The sequence below is a fragment of the Pelecanus crispus genome, chromosome 10 (assembly GCF_030463565.1).
Source record: "Pelecanus crispus isolate bPelCri1 chromosome 10, bPelCri1.pri, whole genome shotgun sequence".
NCBI lineage: Eukaryota > Metazoa > Chordata > Aves > Pelecaniformes > Pelecanidae > Pelecanus > Pelecanus crispus.
Window position 1 is genome coordinate 39,411,666 of NC_134652.1, and position 20,851 is coordinate 39,432,516.

At 44.2% G+C, this 20,851-nt stretch overlaps 1 protein-coding gene across 1 annotated transcript in view; it reads left to right on the forward strand.

The window, feature by feature from the left end:
- Window positions 1-20,851, forward strand: part of RNLS (renalase, FAD dependent amine oxidase) — a 77,310-nt gene that overhangs the window by 37,434 nt on the left and 19,025 nt on the right. The window lies entirely within an intron of this gene.

The window sequence follows — 20,851 nt, forward strand, 5'->3', positions numbered from 1 at the left end:
TGCCTTTGTGACAAGTCCAAGTGCCACAGAACGAAGGGATTTGTCGAAAATAAGTCATTTCCAATCCTAGTGATTGAGAGTGAACCTTCTGAACAGTAGCCTGAAGATGTAGTGGCAGTTTTATTCAGCTTTAAGTGTGTTAATTGAAGACCTTTTGAATCTTTGTTCCTGACTAGATATGAATTAACAATGATGCAACGCATCATAAAAGGGCAGCCTTAAATGTTGCCCAGGAAATGATCAGTATCAGCTTTTCCAATGAAGTGGTGCTTATTGCCACGGTTACTTCGCAACCTAGATGTTTTTTCAGTAAACTGTTCGGCCCAGACAGATGTCCCATGGGAATCGATGGGATTTTTGCTGTGAATCAAGATATTTGGTCCCAAACTTGTAGTGCTTAGTCAAGAACTTGGTCTTTTTTTTAAATGTAATTCTACTCCACAGAAGATTTCTTTTTTTAATCTGCTAGTGTCATTCTACTATTATTCTTTACATTTTTTTTCTTGTCATAAGTTTGTTATTGGGGGGGGCTGCAAGAGTTTTTTCTCTGGCAGTTTTTGGCAGAGAGCTTTGATTATATCATACAGCTATTCAGAAACAGAAATACTGTTTTTGCAGCTATCATGATAGTATTTTTCATGTGGTTATGGTGGTATCAGTTTTATGCTGCAACATATGGTGGGTTTGGTTTTGGTTTATTTTTTAAATCCAGAGCTAAAGAGTCACCTTAAATTCTAAGCTTCTTTGATCATGCCTGAAAGAGTAATTTTATACTTTGTATAACTAGTGAGAGAAGTTTTAAATATAAAAAAAAAAAAAATCAATAACTCAGAAGGCAAACAGACAGAGCCCTACACTTGCTTTCAAAGCCTGACCCGGGAGCTGGAGACGCTGAAGTTTGATGCTTACATAGCAACATAATGCTTCACCCAGCAAAGATCTTTCTTAATTTCTTAATACCTTTCTGGGTGAGTGTTCATGCCGAAGAATTGAAGGTGTTTTGTACCGCTTTGTGTTCCAGCGATGCCTTGGGCTGACATTCGGCTCTCTTGCAGCAGATGGCAGTGCTACCAGTGCTTTGTGTGCACGGCTGTACGCTGCTGGAGGGATGGATCCTGCGTCCTGCTTTCTGAGCTCAGATGCCTGGCTGCTTCTGGGCTCCCGTCTTCCCCTTAGCCACTCATCCAAGTTGCAAGGGGTGAGGCAGAAGGGCTGTGTGAATCAGGCCTGGGGAGGAGGAGAGGAACGCGCTGTCTGGGGTACACGGCTGCGGTAACGCCAGAGGGCCATGCTGAAGTAAGCGGTAGTGCCACAACAGGTTGGGGCCAATTGCTGTTCACCTCCTCTCTTCACAGCCTGAGGCTTGTTCCTGACGTGTTTTCTTACCAAGCAGATGACCTGGGATACACTTGAGTGTTTTGTTGTCTGTTTTTTTTTTAAATTAAAGGTATTTTCTCCACTCTTCCCCCCCGCCCCGTTCTTATGTAGTTTGTGTAAAACTTAAGATTTCTTTTTAAATAAGGCTCCACTGCCAAAATGGGAAGTTTCCTTGGCCTGCCCGTTCCTTAAGAATTATTCACTAGCACCGGACAGTCACTCTCATGAAATGAGAGGCTGTTTGATAGCTGTTCTTGACAGCAGTTTTGTTAAATAATAGCAGCTATTTTATCTCTATGGCCTTGTGTCTCGTGAGTAATTGAGTACTGTGTTTCCTCTGTCAGGCTGCATACAGTATGAAGAAACCAGAATCACTGAGAGGCTTATAGTAGAGTATCACTTTTCTATCTTAGGTACAAGGTCACTTGTTATATGTGAGGAAGTCATGTTTTGATCTTGACTTACATGAGTTGTACGGGCTGATGCAGTGGGGCGAGGGGGAGAGGGAGCATCACCCATTCCTTCAGAGCTCCTGTCTAAGTACAGTTGAAAAGGCCAGTGCAGCAAACTCCCCTGTGCTCCTCATCTCAGTTCCCTTTCCTTACGAGAGCACAGTCTATATGCTCCCAGTGCATAAATCAACCAGGTCTTTGGAAGGAAAGCCAAACTTTGAATGCTTGCCCTCCCATAATTCACCTGCTTTGATGAGGAGTGGGGTTATGCCTAGGTGAGTAAGCATGAGATTGTTTCAAACTCATTGAAATCTGTGGATTGATATCAGAGGGTAGAATTTACACAGGTCTCATGAATTGCTTAAAGTTTGAAAGGATCGAGCAGATCATTCAATCAGTGTCCATTTGCTGGTACGTCACAGGCTGTCACCTTTCATCCAGGTACCTTCTGTATTAAGCCCAGTAACCTAGATGACAATAAAGCATACTTAGGTTTCCCTCTGGCACTTCAGTAGAGAAATTCATTCTGGGTTTGCAGAAACTGCATCAAAGATGAAGCACCTGTTAGTTAACCAACTGTGCTTTTGAAAACTTTTCTTTCTAGTTGTTGGCTCTTGAAGTGTTATTCTAGGGCCGGCTGCAGATCCTCCTGGTGACAGGAATTCTCCGTCTTGAGAAGTGCTGAGCTTCTTTAATTATCCCACCTCTCAGGCATCTTTTGCTTCCAGATCCTTTTTAAGATCAAATTTGGACACAGCATTTCAGTATGCATCTGGTAAGTGTTGTACACAAATTTAAGCTGTCCTCCTACTTGCTACTCTAGCTTCCTGCATGGTGATACAGATCATGCATGACTACCCACTCAGATGGACTTTGTGCCATTAGCAAATTTCATTGCCATTCATTTTTCAGCAATTAAATTGTTTGTATACTTTTAAGCTTCTTACCAGTCTCTGCAGAGACCCGCTAGAAATACCCACTGACAGCTGCTCCTGAGACCTGTCAGCCCACCAGTTCCTAACCCATTTAGCATGTGCTTTATCGTTATAGTATGATGCTCTCTTTTAAGCATTATGCCATACAGGGCTAAGTTGTATACCTTACAAAGATTCATGTATTGCCTGTATGTACTTACTTTAATCAACCAAATGGGCACTCCCTCTGAAGAGAGATTAGATTTGTTCAGAAAGACCTATTTTGGAGTCATGTTGCCATTAATTCTGTCATTTTTATGAAGTGAGCTCCCCATCAGATTTCACTCGCTGTACTTGGGGACTGATGTCAGCTTTTTTCCCCTACCTGAGTCACTTCTGTTTGTCTTTTTGGCACAAGATTCAAACCCTTTCACGTCTCTGTGATTTCCCTAGAATTCCAGGATATGTTAAAAACCTACAGCAAAGAGGCCACAGGGAGATCAGCCAGCTGTTTCAGTACTGTTGAGTGAAACTATCTATTATTTGTTGCTAGTCAGGTCTTTATAAATAGTAACAGCTTTCTCAGTACTGTATTTCTGTATTTGAAGATGCTTTGTCATCCATGCTTATGTGATACAAGTCCTCTTCCTTTTGTTCTATATTTGGACAATAATACAAATGAACATTGCTGCATTCATTGTATTTTTAGTGTATTTTACCATTGCATCTACTGGTGGGCCTGAATCATTATTCAGGTTTATTTGTTTATTGTCTTAGCCTTTCTGTTTGTTTTCTGAAAATGTAGAATGAACTCAAAACTTGTTTTGGACTGGTAGTGGTGCTGTGCATTCATTTATGGATTTTAATAATTTTTTAAGGTACATTATGATAGATCTATTCTGGCATGGTTCTACGGTTCAGAAGGGTAAATCACAACTCACATAACATATTTGGGAGAAGAAAAGCAGCTCCCTAGATCATTCTTTTCAGCAGTTACAGTGGAAATCTTTGAAGAGTTTTTTAAGTTCTGAAAATGTCTCCTAGAGCCTGAGGTATTCCCTGCTGGGGGATGGGTGGGTGGGTGGCAATTTTAATTTATATTTGGTAACCAAATGCTAAGTGGAGGGTAATCTTTTAAAAATGTAAAAATCTTTTAAAAAAAACTTAAACTGGTAACTGTCTTAGCTTCAGTAAAGTGTTGGTAACTGCAAACTTGCAGGTTTCCTATAAAGTTTACATCAGTAAGCAGAGACGTTTAATTAACTGTTAAGAGTCATGAGTTTTAACCCTGAACTGTAAAAATGATGATGACAGCTACTCCACTAACCTCTGGTTGATAGGAGACATCCAGTATAAAGCCCCATAAAATTATTTCCCATTTGATCTCTAAGATGTGGAGCAACGCACACAAAAGCTGTCTGTAGAACATACCTGGGGAAGCAGAGCAATCCTTGGCAGGCAGACTGGTGTTAGCAGCAGCAGCATGGGCTGCTGTGGTCCACTGAGGGCATGATGTCTAGGTTTCTACAGTTGCAGGCAACCCTGCATTAAAGGTTGAGTCCGCTGCGGTCAACTGAACTTGCCTGAGTTATGTGAGACATTTTAAAAGCAAAGATTATGGGTTTTTAGACTAAGTTAACTGCAGAAGCAAAATTAATTCCAGTCATCTTTTTTTCTTAACGAACCAGTGACATCTGTGAACCTCACTTAAATGTCTCCGTTTGGATGGACTCCTGTTGGTAACAAACTCAGCAGTGTCCGACAAACTAGATTTATTCCACCAGCACATCTTCTGTGTCCCTTATTTCAACATTGAATATTTGTTTAAATTTTAGTATGAAAACATCAGGAACTAAAGAGCCTGCCTACTTATGTGGCTAAGGTCTGGACCTGAAGAAAGTGCACAGACCCTCAAACTTGCATGTGCTGCAAAACACTGTACAGTTGAAGGAGAAAATAGAAAAATGATTTTAGCATAAGCAATGTCTCCAAGACCCACGTTACCCATAGTGAAGGTACCAGAATATGGTCAAGGCTTTCAGACATTTAGCACCAACCAAGGCAACTTTAATTCTTAAACCGCATAATCGAAAATAAAGTACCCTGCCAATTCAGTAAAAGGATTCATCCCATTGTCTCTTCTAAATATAGGGAGACAGAATATCTGCTGTGGAAATGCACAAAAGTGTCTGTTAATCTTGGTTATGAGCCTTTGTTCTGGTCTGCCTCTCTCTTAACTTCAGTTCTATGTTTTTCTCATTTAGTTCACATTTCTCTTGATTCATCCTTCACTTTCTTTTTGAAAAGTGATTTTCCTTAAACTTTTTTGTTTGTAAATCTGTTACCTTTACTGTGTTTTCCATTATCTTTTCCTCCTGCCCTGTTGCCTTGTATTTCATGTTGTCTTTCTTCTGTACATACTGCCTAGTACCTTGATTCTCATCTGCCCTTCTGCTTATCTCCTTGCATTTCTTTATTCAGTCCCGGTTTCTTCCCATTTCTCTCCTTCCCATCCCTTTCTATCTACTGCACCAGATTCTTCCATTTGCAGTGCTGGAATACATCGGAAATGATGTTTTCCCCTCTCCCCTGCCCTTTTAGTTACTGAAATATGCACATAAGAATTCAAATACGCTTCTAAAAATAGTAAAAGGATAAAACTGTTTGTTTCAGCTTTTCAGTCTTTGCTTTATTAGAACTTCTGGGAGGAGAGGCCCATAAAGTCTATCACCAATTCAGCTGCAGGGGAAAAAAATAAAAGCAAAATAAAAACCAGAAAGAAATACAGCCACAACCTATTTGATTGGAAAAAAAAAACCAAACCCAAACCCAAACCAAACCCCAAACCAAACAAATCTCATGTCTGCTCTACCTATGGGCAGTGTCAGAGTGTCAGCATGGCATGTGTAGTTCTGAGTGACATTTTATATCCTAGGTCTTTTTGCTTGTATGAGGGAGATTATTGTGTATTTCACAGTTCTGGTGGTTGATATTAAAGCTAACATAGCTTGGTGTGAGATTAAAAGAAAATGGTTTATCTGGGGCATTTTTAGAGAAGATGAGAGTCACGTAAATTGTGAAAGATGTGGTGGATGAGAATTTCTTCCTGCAGGAGACATCTGTCCGGGCAGGTAGTTGTGAAGTCCTGGCATTTCCCCTCGTCCAATAGACTTCTTCCCCAGCAAGTGGATTTGATTTATCTTTCAAGACTGCTTAGATATTCCTCAAATGAAAATAAATGGATTTGGTGGTTTGTTTGTTTTTTTTTTTTTTACATTTTGTACACAATATTGTGAATATTAAGCTATAAATTCTACCCAAATTTGAATCTGTAGATGTTTGTGACATGACTATAAAGATTATCAGCCTTGCGATGCTCCAGTATTATGTAGCTTTATCTAAGGATATGGATTCCTGAAACTGCATGTCCCAAATTCTCTTGAACTAATTATTACAGTGCAGTCAGCTTCTAAAAATAAACTTTCCCATTAGATATTACCTTTTATAATAAATTTGCTCTTCAGAAAAGTTTTATTTTCCTCTTGAAAGAGTAAAGTTTATGGTTTTAGTTTCTTTGCCACAACCCCCTAAAATACTGATAAGGCAAGTAGGTGCATTTACTGGCTGCTTTTAAAAAGTATTTGGGGTGAGTTAAAGGCTTTGTAAAAATCCCCTGAGACAGGGAACAATTAGATGTGATTAGGCAAAAGGATGATAATCAGAAAGGTACTAGTGCTAGGTAGTGTGTGCCCTGGTATGGGCCCATTTGTGGTGGGCTGCATTTAGCAAGTGTTTGTTTTCCCTGGTAGTGAGGTGAGAAACAAAGTGTCTCTGCCTTGTGTCATCTCTCTGAATGTCTCTCACTTTCTACCTTAAACGTCTTCCTCTCTTCCTTTGAAACCTATCACATCTTCTACTGCTTATCTTGTAGGTAAGTGTATTGACAAACCAAGCACAGTTCTTTCAGTCTTGTCTTAGTGCAATACGAGCCCATCCTCTGAAATAATTTGTATGCCTTTGAAAACATTGACTTGAAAGCCTCATTGGGAGTTTAAATTACATTTAAATGTATTCAGTGTTTAAGCTCATGATGAGAAGATTTCTCCCAACAGTAGAAAATCACAGACTTCCTCCAAATATAATTTAGTCCTTTTTTCTGCAAATATTTGTGTGTGATTTGTCATGAATTTTCTAGCACCTCGATCTTGGCATGTCTCTGTGCCAGTGCCATTCCTCTGCTTTTCACTGGTAGCTTTCTGATCGTGATCCTTTTGCCTTTTAATTAGTGGACACTTTCCTTGGCATATGGTGATATGAACAGTAGGATGTGATATTTCTTGGGTTTTCAGCTCACCCATCAAGGCAGAGGACAGAACTTCATCAAATGGGGAAAACCATTTCCTTGCAGCAACTCTACTTGTCCTGAGTGGTTTCAGGACTTGTCATACTAAGACTGACTTCAGAATCACTTTTCACTTTGGGATTTGTTGTACACTGCTTTTTGTTTGCTTCTTTGCTTTAATACTGGTCCCAGTTTTGCTATGGTGGAAGCAGAATAGGTTAGGCAGCTGATTCCTATCCCCTCCATAAGGGAATCATTCTTTGCAGATTTAAAAAAAAAATATACTAAATGATATTCATATCCATGTACGTGTTTGACTGTACCATCATGGCTTACATCTCTTAGAGAAGTCAGGTGTCCGTCTTACTTCAAGGTACTGCAAAATCAGTGAATACAGTGCAGTTCACATTTCTTCAGTGAAGTGACTGCACAAGGTCAGTGTGATTGGAGATGTGCCTAGCCATGCATCAGGAGAGTAGTTTTGGGAGAACACCATTCTTGCTAGGTCCAACTCCTTTCCAAGAGATGTATCAATATGCAGTGAAGTCCTCATCAAAAGGTCCAGGTTTACTGCAGTAGAAGAGAGTGGAAATTAGCAGAGCTGTTAGATGACCCATCTGAGGACAATAAAATACATAGGTAACTTCAGGCCAAACTAATGAACTGAAGAGAAGCAGCTTGGAAACATTTAAGCTAAATTATGTGGCAGATAGAAATTCATGGTCATTCATAATATTAGCAAAGGGAGACTTTATGATGAATTGAGAAAACAAAACTTAATATTGAGAATTAACAGTAGAATAGATGTCTAGAAATTCCCTACAGACGTGTAAGGTCATTTAGTTCCCCAGTAACCATTTTTCTTAAATAGTTAAAGCAGCGGACAGATCCTCCAGTATTTAACACAATCTTTCCTTATCAGTAAAAAACATGTGGAAACTATAGCTGTACTGTCACAGGAGGAGGGGATGGCAGCAAACCACTTCTTGGCTGCATCTTCTACTTAAGTTCTTCTACATCTGCTGTTTAGGAAGGAATTTGATTGATTAATTCCCACAACGTTATGAGAAAGATCATTATAATTACTGTTGTTTTAGCACTAGAAAACCTGCATATAGGAAGGTTACACGACTTGCCCAAGGCCATGTTGCAGGTCAGTGTCAAAGGCGAGGAGGTAGACCAGAACTGGCCTCTCAGGCTGCTGTTCAGATCTCATTAGGCCAAGCTCCTCCTATTTGTGTATTCCTTACCTGGAAAATGTGTGGAAATAGAACGTGTTACTAAACTTACACTACTAAAGTAACGGCCAGCAAAAGCACTACTAATGGTGGGCTGGGATGTGCTCAGAGCTGACGTTGGGTCTTCCTTGTGACAGAAAGCCAGGTAAGCATTAGCAGAAGGGATGGGGAAGGAGAGACTTCTCTTTCTGTAGTGTTTTTGTCTTGATTGTGTTGTTGTGTAGTTGGCCTAATCAAGATGCAAGTTGATAGGAGCATCTTCTGTATGTATTCTTCCACTCATTTCCAAAATTTGTGTCAGCACGATGCTTCCAACACTGCCACCTCTCTCCATGATCCACTGGCTCCATTCAGATACTGTTTTAAGTGAATGCAGACCCCAGTCTCTATAATGTGTTCTGTTTCTCTTCACAAAGGGCAATGGTTTCTTCTGTCCCCCTTTAATTTTGTGATGGGAAGCATAAATATGTAAAGTGATTGAAAAAACCAATCCTAACTTCATATATCTGATGCAGAGACCTGATCTGACCAACTTCAGTGAGAGCTTGAGATCTGATGAAAATATAAGCTCACCTCTCCCTAGGACTGTGAAAGAAAACTGAATGTTAAACATGAATTAAATAAATAGAGAACAGAAGAGGGGAATATCATGATGCTAGATACATCCTTGATGTGCCTGCAACTTCAATATTGCGTGCAGTTGTGTTTTCATCATTCAAAAAGCTTCAGAGATGCCCACCGGGATGGATGGCCAGAGGCATGGAGTGGCTTCTCAGCAAGGGATGACTAAACAGCCTGGGATTCTTCAGCCTGGAATAGACAGCTGCATTGTATTAGCAGTCTCTGGAAGTATAAACCTCTCTTCCAGCACAAGAACTGGAAAGCCCAATAAAGCACTTTGGACTGATTCAGAAAATGAAAAGAGGAGAGGTCTGAATAGAGGTAATACTGAAATTTAACTAACAAATCTGGCCCGAATGGGGGAAAAAATCCTGTAAAAATCACATCGAGGGGTTTCTTGTAAAAGCTGACCACAATTCTTGCATCTTTTTGATGTGCACAGCTCAACCCTGTGTTCTTTCCTTTTGCGTCCTCCCGGTAATGAACTAGACATGCGCACCTACTTTAAAAAGAGAGGAAAATATGTTAATTTTTTTGTCTTAAGTGGAGATTTCCAGTGGCTGACTGAATCCTTCCTCAATAATTAATGCCTGAAAGCATTTTCTCTAGTACTTACTTAAATGAAATAACTTTGTTGTCCATTATTGCGGCGCTGCATTTTGATTCTGTGAGCGTGCGTTACCGCTGTCTGGTACTGCATTACAGGTATTGACTTGAGTTTAGTAATAGGGAAACGCTGCAAGGAGTCCGTCTGTACTGAGACCTTGCGGATGAGCCTCCTATTGCCACGCTTCAGCTTTGCGTGCCATTAGGGTCTTCCACCGTAGTCAGTAGGGAGCTACAGCCCAGAAGCCAGAAACATCAGGCAGATCTAATTCGATTTATTTATGTGTTTATTCTGTCTGAGTCAAAACATGGAGCAGTAAGCCAACATCTTTCTTTGTTGCCTTGAAAAGCTTTTAATGCTTTTTCAGCAACTAGTGTCATACTTAAAGAAAATAAATCCTCTCAACTTTATTATTCAGCTCAATGCTGTGTACAGTAGGTGCGTAAGTTATTTGCTAAATGTTTTATGATGAAGGTTATGTAAGTAATGAGCTTTTACATTTTGGCACCAGAGAGTAACAGAGCTGTGTGTAGTACTTTGTAACTTGATGTAGGAAGGAAGCTCTTCTAAGTCCTCTGTAATGACATGGCACAGCAGGAAGGTGAACCTGGATTAATTTGCAAATTAATCCAGAGGAAATGTGACAATGAGCTTTATTTATTTTTTTAGCTAAACTTTTCCAAGTCTCTTAGCTCAAAGATGAGATCTTAAATCTATACAGAGGTCTCTGAGTAAAATCAGATTTTCTCAAAGATGTCTTCAACTTCTGTTGACTTCAGTGCCAGTCACAGAAGCTGGCGGGCTTTGTGAGAATAACACATAATAAATGTTGCTCTGCCTATAGTATGGAAACTGTATTTGCAGTTGTGCTAATGAGAGTTATATGATGGCGTGTCGTATATATTCTATGTCATTACAAAGTAGAATCTGGAGTGTACATGTATATTGGACTTTACTGACTAATTTCTTGGGGTTCTTTGTAAGTGACTCTAATTTCCAAGCATGTCCAAAATCTCCTGGAAAATCCTGTGTATCTCCATTCCTTGCTGGAAGGACTCAGGAGTCAGTCTGTCCTGGTGGCTCCACAGAGGTATTTACCTCTGCTCCCTCCCAGGCAAAACTGGAAGACATTTCCCAGCTAAAATACGGGCATTTTGAACCATTACAAGAATGGTTTTCCTTCCCCCGGTGGGTGGTGATGTAACCGTAGGAAGAGTTTGGATTGTGAAAAATCAGTTATTGTCTCCTCCTTTAGTTTTACTTGCTTTTAGATGTCATATCCTGTTCTTCCCAGGGTGAAAGCTTAGCAGAGGTTCATGTTTTAGACTAAGATGTATTAATTTTGAATCAAAACCATAGATAGAATAAACCGCAGCGAGCGGCATTTCTGTGGTGTGTTGTGTGAGGGCATTGCATGTGCTGCAGGTTCATGAGACTAAAATACCATGTGCTGTCGTTGTACACATCTTCAGGGGCTGCGTTGCTTCTGATGGCATCGCTGAGGAAATGACTAGGTTTTTGGTTGAGAGTCAGCTTCTTCACTCACAACCCAGTCATCCAAATAATGAGTCTGAAAAGTTATTTTCCTCATTAATGCAAATACAAAAATTGTGACTCTAATGTCAACATACGCATTAAATCCACCTGAGAACTGGACACTGAGCGTACAGGCTGAAGAGAACATCATGGAGCTCCTCAGCTGCATATAATACAGCATACAGGTTAAGAATAAGCTACAGAATTGGGGAGGAGGATAGAGGTTTGTTAAATTTAAAAACTGAATTATATATTAAAGGTAACAAAAAAGATTATTGCTTTGGATCAGGGACTTTTTTTTTTTTTTGGTAGAAAGTATGACCTGAGCATATAAGTAGGTATAACAGGGATCAGTTTAAAGGGAGAGAAAGCAAAGGTAGTTTTGCAGCATGCTGCTATACCAGTCAGTCTCCTACAACAAAAATGCAAGATCTGTGCCAGTTTGGGCTGGAGGAGGCAGGCACAGGGCTTGGCCTTTTGGGGTGGTGCCAGGGTGCACGCACCCAAATGCATCAGCTCTCAGAACAGTACTGCCCTTTCCGTGCTGCTAAATGCAGCTGCAGCACAGCCCAGTGTTTGGCAAAGATCCCATGGAGCATCTCCCCTGGTTCCTCATCCCTCCTCTTTGCCCACCTGCCCTTTCTCCAGGAGGCAGGAGCTGGTGGTACTCTGCTCTCGTGCCAGCTTTGTCCCCAGTCCTAGACATGGTGCAGTTTCATTTCTCTGTTGATAGCAACAGTTAACTCGAACACAGCATGCGGTGCTGTAGGAGATCAATGTAAATGTTTCTTGTGGAAAATTGATGGGGGTTTTAGTTTAATAGTGAGTGAATTGCTAATCATCTTGTCGAGAGCAGCTGGTGGACAGGTATTCAAGCTTAGTTCTCAAAATCATAAACTTCATAAAAAATTGCTTGTACTGTCTTTTTTTTTTTTTTCCCCCAGCATCTTTCTTTTCCACTTAGTCACCTACATTTCTAAATATGCCCTTCCTTCACGTGCCACAAACTTTACATAAAGAAGCTTTATGCCAGGTCAGCCAGGACCGCAGTGATTTCAAGTAATTATTGATAATTAATAATAACAATAACAATAAAAAAATAATAACAATAATTGTTATCGACGTTGCATACACGCAAATGAAAAGTGCATTTGAAATGAAAAGTGCATTGCAACACATAAGTGTATTTAGTGAGTATTTCAATGCAGATGTAGGCATGGTTGCATTTAACTGTTATGCTGCCTTTTTGAAAAAATCTTGAGCTGTTTGATAAGGAAGCTGAACTTAAAAATGAAGTCTTTCTCATAACCTCTGCTCCCTCCTACGCAAAGGCAGAAGCAGGAACAGCCTGCATCTTGAAACGGTCAGCGCGGTGGCAGAGGGCCAGTGTCATGGCGCGGCGTCAGCGTTGATGACTCTGCAGAAGGCGATTGCCTGCAAAGCCTGTCCTTTGTCACCCCTCAACTAGAGAGCTCAGGGCAGTGGCTTCTTGATCCGGAGAGCAGTAGGAAAGGTCTCCGCAAGCCTGCCAAGGAAGAAGAAGTTGCCATCCAAGGAGGCTTCGTTGTGTGAAGGTTATGACAATGTGCCGTCCTGAATAATTCATCCTCCGAACAGAGCTATGGCAGCACTCTGTCAGCTGTGACAATAAACTGTATCTCCAGATACTTAGCCAAGCTGCCTATTCTGCTGGGTGAGCGTCTTATTAAAATCTCTTAAGTTGATACCTCGGCTAAAAATATCTTTGTTGCTGTTTAACCACAGAATTTCCTTCTTAACTTTTAAAATAGTGGTGATCGCTAGCCACTTAAAAATACTGTGTCACCAACAACGTCTGATTGACTCATTTAGATTTGCTGTCAGTGTATCGCTAAGTCAGATGCTGCAAATAAAATCTTAAGCAAAGCAGTCTAAGGAAATAACAAAACCTTTTGGGTGAAAGCGTCAGTTGCAGGGTTATTGAGGACACAGCTGTGAGAGAAGTGTATGGTCACAGAAATAAGGTATGGAAAAAACGAAGGAGGTGGAGAGAAACCTTCCTAGTCAAAGGCTTGAGTTGGGTACTAGGGGATTACAGGGGGGTTTGTGCACCAGCTTATCTATCTATAAATATCTATATATCTATTAATAAATTTGTCATATTTTCTTAAATCCATACATCTGGCAAAATTTTCCGGAAGGTGGGAGAGAGAACAAGAGGAAACGGGCAGGACGTTTTATTTCTCTTTGCGTCATCCTGTGGCAGGTGGGGACTGGGAGTTGGGCAGGACTGGTTTCATTTCCAGAAGAGGAAGCTAAGGTCCTCAAAACTGGGGGGCAGCTGGGCAGTGACAAAGGAGACCTGGTTTCCTCCCGGGACGCAGGAACATCTTGCTGTCCAACCATGATGCTAAGCCTTTCAAGAGGTGACATGGATATTTTCTTTGCAAATACGTCAAAGCAGGAGCTGGTACTGAGGCACTGCATAAGCCACAGTTGCCGGCAAAGCTTCAGCTGAAGTTTTTGCTTGCTAAAACTCAAGCAGGGAGGAATAGAGGATAACTGTAGAAGCACGTTTTCCCTCCTGTAGTCCTTGTGGATGGATACGGGGGGCTGTTTCATCCCTTGATACAAGTCACAGTATCCTTCAGAGTATTTTCATTTTTCCCAATTTCTTACAGCCCCAGCAGGATTGTTGTGCTTTGCAGAAACCACTGGTCCCATCAGATGCACCTGTGTCAAACCTGCTTGCTAGGAAGGGCTTAAGAAAGTGCTGAAAGCAGGCCCACAAGGAGCAGGAGTTACACTGAATTGGGAGGATACTCTGGAAAAGTCACAAAGCTCAAGCCAGGCTCTAATACTGTTCCCACCAAAGCTAAAGCTGTTGGATTATTAGAAGAATAAGGAGTTTACAGTAAAAGAACTTAAGACTTCTAAGAGTGATCTTTTCCTAAAAGAAAAAACTGAAAGTCCAGCATCCTTGTATTTTGTTGGTTTAATAACTCTGCCATTCATTAAAAGTACTGCTATAGGGTTTTTTATAGGGTGGCCGGTAATGTCTAGATGTCTCAAGGTTACAGTTACCGTGGCCATACCTGGTAAGGGATTTTGAACGTATCTGGCGATAGCTGTGTGTGATAACACAAGCTGCATCTGGCTGTCTGTTGTCTTTTTTGGAGCTCCTAGTTGTTGGGATGCAACATCCAGTGCCACCCAGCAAGACTGGACAGTGAAACTATTTTGTTTCAAAACCAAGATCTCAATTTATTTACCCAAGTTTGCCCACACATCCTTAATGTGCATACAAGAGCTGGACACAAGCATCCCAGCTGAGCTCTGAAATCATGTGGTGACTTGATAAGGAGGTAAGTGTCCACAAGGTTTTAGAAGTACTGAATTAGGAATAGCAAAACTTTCCAAAGCAAGTATTATTTTAAATGCATCTAACATTGGTAGCACCTGCTTTTCCCTGTAGTTCTGAATGTGGTTTCTCCCTCTCCCCAGCAGCTGTGACCTGCAGTGACAGGTACACGGGACTTCGTGTGAAGCTAGGGCTAACCTATCTGCTTCAGTTACCAGACTGACCTGAATCCTTTACCAACCCATCGTGTCTCTTCCCCATCTTTGCTTGCTCAAAATTGCAGTTGTGAGTCCAGTCCTTGCTGGAGCCTCTGACAACTGCCACAAGCTGGTGGTGAATGATCCAGGTGCTGCCTCGCTCCTGCAGCGCCTTTCTGCAGATGGTGTGCATTGCAATCCCTTCCCTGACTTGCTGGCAAATGACTAAACGTCCAGGATCGAACCTTGATTGTCCTAGTCGGTTCTTGTCCATCAGAGCAGCTGGGTTTATTTTTGCTTCCCTTGCCTCTGTGATGGTAGGCTGGGCTCGGTCCTGGACTCCTGAATGGCGTGGTGCCCGTGCTCCCCGCCTGCCAGCTGAAGCCTTGGCTTTCCTCTCTCTTGCTGGCCCTAACGGGATCTCGGTGTCCTCTCCTTCCCACAACATGAGTGAGGCAGTGAGGTGACATTAAAGTACTGGAACAGCAGATAAAAGGCCCTTACTATATTTATTGAGTGTTACAGATAAGTAATCCACTCTGCTGTCAGTGTCAAGAGAAACAGCAAGTAAAGTATACATGCCCCTTGCTTTGATGTGATGAAATCTCCAGAGGACGTTTACTTCAGTGGTGTTCGCAGTGCAGCTGTAGCCGGGTTTTTCAGTGGAAAATATAAGATTTTCATGTCTTTATGCATTGCTTTAAAAATATCGCTATGGCTGATTCTTGTACGCCGGACAATTCCATGGTCTGAAAGCTGGTTTTTTTTCCAAAATGTTATTAAAATCATCTTAACCGTTTTTGTTGGAAGGGGAAAAATTAATAGTTATTTTGTGGTTTCATACACAACATTAAAACAACAGTCTGGTTTTCATTTAAACCAATAAAAGTATGGAAATTCAAAATGAAGGCTCTCTTCATGTCCTTAGATCAACTTATTGGCCTTGCTAAAATGCACAATGGATGGAGCAGGGGAAAAGCCTCAGTCTTACAACTTGTAGCATTGTTTTCGCATACAGTTCAGCTTTTTTGTTGCTGGATTTCAAACTTGACGTCACTTTATTGCCTGTCTTCTCAAGCTATAAAAACTTCCTTGGTTTTTTCAATTTGCAGCAGTTTAGGATCTGGTGAAACGCAGATGTTATTTTTACAAGACCTAAGCAATAATTAAGCAAATTGGTTAGCAAAGGTACATCCGTAATTGAATTAATGCACTTCTGAATTTTGAGATATAAACCTGACTGTTTGGGACAATGGGTATTAGTCATTTCTGGGTTTTGGTATGGTCAGAAAAAGAGACCAGAGGCATCGGCACAGCTGCAGGACGGGAAACCCCGGCCGGCCCCAAGGAAACAGCCCGTCCCCGTGGGAGCGGGGCATCCCGGCACGGGGCCCCGAGCAGTGGGGGATCCCCATCCCTGGGGATGCCCCGACTTGCCGGACACGGCCCCCAGCAACCTGCCGCAACCGCCTCAAGCCTGAGCCTGGCCATGGGTCTGATGCAGTCGTGTGCGGGGTGGCTAGCATTGCAGCGCTGCACCTCTGTTTCCACCCTATAGGTTCCCCTCCAGCTCCGGTTTGCCCAAGGACAGGGCAGGACTGAGTCTGGAGAAACTCCTCAGTGTTTCTGGGATTCACTTCTCGCCGATGAGCAGTCTGCCACTGTCCCCAAAATGCCTGCAGGTGCTGGGCGGTGTAACCCGGTGTCCTTAGCCTGTGTGTTATTCCATCTCCCCAGGGCTTTGAGAAGTGACTTCTTCTCAAAGCTGTTCCTTCCCTCGCCGCTGTGAACGAGCCGCCTTAGCTGTTTACAGCCCTTTGATCTGTTAAGGTGCAGCTCTGTCACTTCTGGCTGGTGCCCACACCCTCGAAGCTGCCTGCCCTCCCTCTTCTCCCCTTTCCTGGGAGGGAGGTTGCTTAGCAGGGCTCACTGATTTCCTTCATATGCTTTCCCCAGCATCCCCTGGCCAAGCTCTATGTGTATGTGTATACTTAAAGCCGATAAAATAGTAATTTATCTTTGATTACTGCACTGCTGTTCAACATCCATCCCCAATGACCCCTAACACCTTCTGAAAGTTTATAGCTTGTGAAGACAGGTCCATAAAGCGATGTTAAGTCTTAAAACGAGGTACTTCAGAGCCAACTGGCTCGCTCGGCTTTGGAAACACTTAACGTTGTGAAGGTTGTACCTGCTGAAGTGCTCCATGTAATAAACCATTTGCCTGAGCAAATTTAAACCTGCCAGTCCCTTCCCCTGCAGCAGCCCATGTATGCTGTGGAGCAGAGGCGGGGTACGGGCTTAAGCAGCTCAGCTCCTGCAGGCCCAAGCTGGGCGGTTCGTCTCTATCTCGGACGCATTCCCACAGCGCAGAGGCTTCTGCGTGCTGAGCTTTGCCGGGGGAATTTGCTTCGCAGGCTGGAGGAGGTCTTGTTTATTTTTTTTTCCCCTAAGGGGAAACGAGTTGCCAAAGTAACCTGGACAAAGAGTTGTGTTTTAGATGGGATATTACAGCTTCATATTTATTTGCTTGTTTATAGGACTCTTATATTCTTTCGAAGCACAGCAAGACTGCATAATACATTGTGATTATTTATCATAGCTGTAAGAAGGGGGCCTGGTGGTGACAGACACCTCAAAACCCAGCTGTGTAGAGCCCTTACCTGAAAGAGGACAGGGGTCTTTCTGGACAAGATCTGTCCCCTCCGCCATGCAGCCTGTGTTTAGCAGCAGCTTTGTTCCCTGTCCGGGCTCTTGTGGTCTGCCAGGAGGAACTGGGACAAGCTCTGCTGAAATCACTAACGTCGCTGATCCGACTTGGCAGTAAAGAGCCCCTGAAGACGGTTCCCGGATGCTGGCACCGTGTGCCTGCGCTGTTAAATTCACGGCTTGAGCGGGAAGCTAGCACAGGCCAGGGAACATTTCCAGCGGGGCGGGATGTGCGAGGTCCTCTCGTGCTGGCATCCTTTCCTCCAGGGCAGTCCTCCAGCCCGCCCCGCATCCCTGCTTAATCCCCTCCCTTCCCCTCCTCGTCGCAGGCTTTGCCAAGCGGTGGTGCCATGCCATGAAATCTCCCAGTCCTGGGGGCTGCAGAAGCTGGAGAGAAGCTGTGGAAGAGGGGAAGGATGGAGCAGGATGGAGATGACAGCCTGCAGGAGACTCGCAGACCTGGGGGAATCCTGCCAGCGCCTGGGTCAACTCAAAACCTTTGAACGGCACGAAAAGCCGGGATGAAAGCCAGCGCCCTGCTGCAGCCCGGGGCGGTTGCCCTGCCAGGCTGCTCTGGAGGTTTGGCATGGAGCCCTGCGCACCCAGGAGCCCTGGGCCCCAGGGGAGCAGCCTGGCCTGGTGGAAGGCAGAGCGAGCCTGGGTGGGGTCTTTTGCACACTGTAGCTTTTGGAGCCAGCCGGCCAGGTGGCACACACAGCCAAGGGTCTGCACCATATCTGGAGTCCTGGGGCGAGATGGGAGCCACCAGTTCCTCAGCTGGGACATGCTCAGGGTAAAGCAAGAAGAAATGACCTTGAAGAGCAGCTCTTGCAACCACTGCTTTCTGTTTTTCTCTGGAGCACATTGTATGGGGTTCTTGTTCCATAGAGAGCATGTATGTGTGCTGCAGAAGCCCGTTCAAGGCATTAGCATACCGACAGCATTCTCCATGCTAAACCGTTACTGGGTCTTGGTCACAGACCAGCGGTATAAGAAACGGGAACCCTACCATACCATTACATGGAGGCAGCTTTGCCAAGGGAAGGTGACAGCAGAGATTGAGGGGTCTTTGACCCAACACTTATCATAGAATCATAGAATGCTTTGGGTTGGAAGGGACCTTTAGAGCTCACACAGCCCTGCAGTGAGCAGGGACATCTTCAGGTAGATCAGGTTGCTCAGAGCCCCGTCCAGCCTGACCTGGTTCTAGGGATGGGGCCTCCACTACCTCTCTGGGCAACCTGTGCCAGTGCTTCACCACCCTCATTGTAAAAACTTTCTTCCTTATATCTAGTCTAAATCTATTCCTCCTTAGTTTAAAACACTTAGCGGAGTTCCTGATGGATCCTCCTTGGAAAGATCTAGGTGCAGGGGCGAGGTGAGATGCAGCTGGGCCCCCTCAACACCTTCTCAGAGGCAGCATCGGACTGGAGAGGGAAAGGGAGCTTCTTCAAACCCCATCGTGCTCAGCCAGTCCTACCCTCCTGGACAGGCCTGTCCTCTGGCTTCCTTTGTCAGGCAGCTCCGCCACCACCACCCCTAGTGCCAGACGCCTTATTTCTCCTCCTTTCCTCTCCCCAGCTTTTATGGGTCGATCAGTGTTTCTTTCTGCCCCCCACATTTCTCTGTTCCCCAGCACGTTTGTGTTAAAATTTGTGAGGGTTTTTCTTGGGGGCATTTCAACATTTATTTCTGATGGGATTTGAGATGGAATCTGACTTGTGATCCTCTGGTGTGCTGGTGATTAGGTAAGGCTGGTGTGGGTGTGGAGGTCATGGTGGGGTGGGAGTGACCAGCCAGGAACCTCACTTAGGAGAGGACTCTGTACATGAGGTCACTGTTTCAGAGGGGGAGGCAAAAAGCAGCCTCTGAAATCAGTCTTCTCCATGATGTGCAGAGGATTAGAGTGGAGAGACATCACGCAAAAAGTACACAGCTAGAGAAAGAACAGGATGGGGCAGATACCTGTGAGTAGCCTGGTGGGTTTTCAGGTGAGAGATTGTGACTGCAGACCATGCATCCTCCCATAGAAGGCACCTGTCTGTGAAGAGTGGACTCAGTGTCCTTGGTGAACCTTCTCTGGTGGTCTGGCAAGGCTTCTGAGACATAGTAGGCTTCATGGCTTACTGAGCCTCTCAGAGGACACTGAACAGGGACATGAATTGTGTCCGTGTGCATTTTGGGAGGACACATGGAAGTGTTGCCAGAATGGACCAGTCATGACGAGGAGTTTGGACTCGGCACCTGTAGACTTGCAAAGCTGAAATGGCCACCCATAGCTGGGGTGACACCAGCTCTCCTCTCCACCAGGACTGGCTCAGGAATGACACTCTCCCCTGCTCATTGTCCTCTGCATGTAAATAGACTCTGAACACAGGCAGCCTTGATGCTGTTTGAGAAGGGAGTATGCCAGTAGCAGTGGTGGGAATGGACCTTGATGCAGACCAGTGGTATGTAGGCTTTACAGGTTTAGTGGCAGTTGTTGCAAGGACTTCTCAGCACAACTGAATGTGCTCTCCAACATGCATCCTGCTGGAAAACGCTCTGCCAGTGCTGCTGGACCCCTGCCCCTGGCCGGCACCGCATCAGTCAGGAGTGCCTGCGTCATGGCACCATGCATGGAGGCTTGATTTGTAGCCCTGGTTCCTAGAGCCTTGCCTTGGCACAGCAGGATGTATTGGTTCCTGGGGAGAGAGCGTGTGCTGGTGGAGTGAGTGTGTGATGAAGCCATCCTGATTGCAAGTTCTGAGGAGCAGCATTAGTCATGACAGCAAGGTCAGCCACACCAGCGTTCTTCTTCGAAGCACGTTAATTGCAGTCGCGTGGAGGTGGCTGTGGTATGGGTAAGGTACACAGAATCGCCCAGTCCCACCAACTCCAGCTGGAGGCACACTGCTCCCAGCAGGCCCAACACCGCAGTTCCAGCAAGTTGTATGGGGCCGTGTCTGAGCGAGTCAGGGCAGTCCCCAGGAATGGAGACCCCCTTTAGTGGACCACGTTAGTGACCCTGCACAGGACTTTATCCAGTTTGTTCTTGTCTCCCTTGTACTGGGGGGCACAACCAACTGCACTGTGAGTCCAGGTGTGGCCTCACTTGAGGGGAATAATGCCTTCCCTTGACCTACTGGATGCTCTCACACATGGGGCTGGTTGGTCTTCATTGCTGTGACACCTGGCCAGCTGTGTGCATGAGTCTGCAGATGTCTCTCACCTGCGGAGCCTTGCGTGGAGAGCTGCCCCCTCCACCAGCCCATCCCAGCCTGCCCCATGTGCGGGACTGGGCTGTCTTGGGGCTGGACTTCTGCTGAAGTCCTTCTGAAGATAGCACTCAAGGCCTGCTGCCTGTGGGAGGTGCCATGGTGGATATGGCCATCGGCTGCTTCTTTCTTCATACAAGATGTTCATCCTGTCAGCTGAATTTTGCATAAAATGAAGCACCTCGATTGTTGTTCTTTTGCCTCTCAATATCAAATCTCCAAACAAGCCCAACAGAGCATGCAGTTACACATACAAGCAGG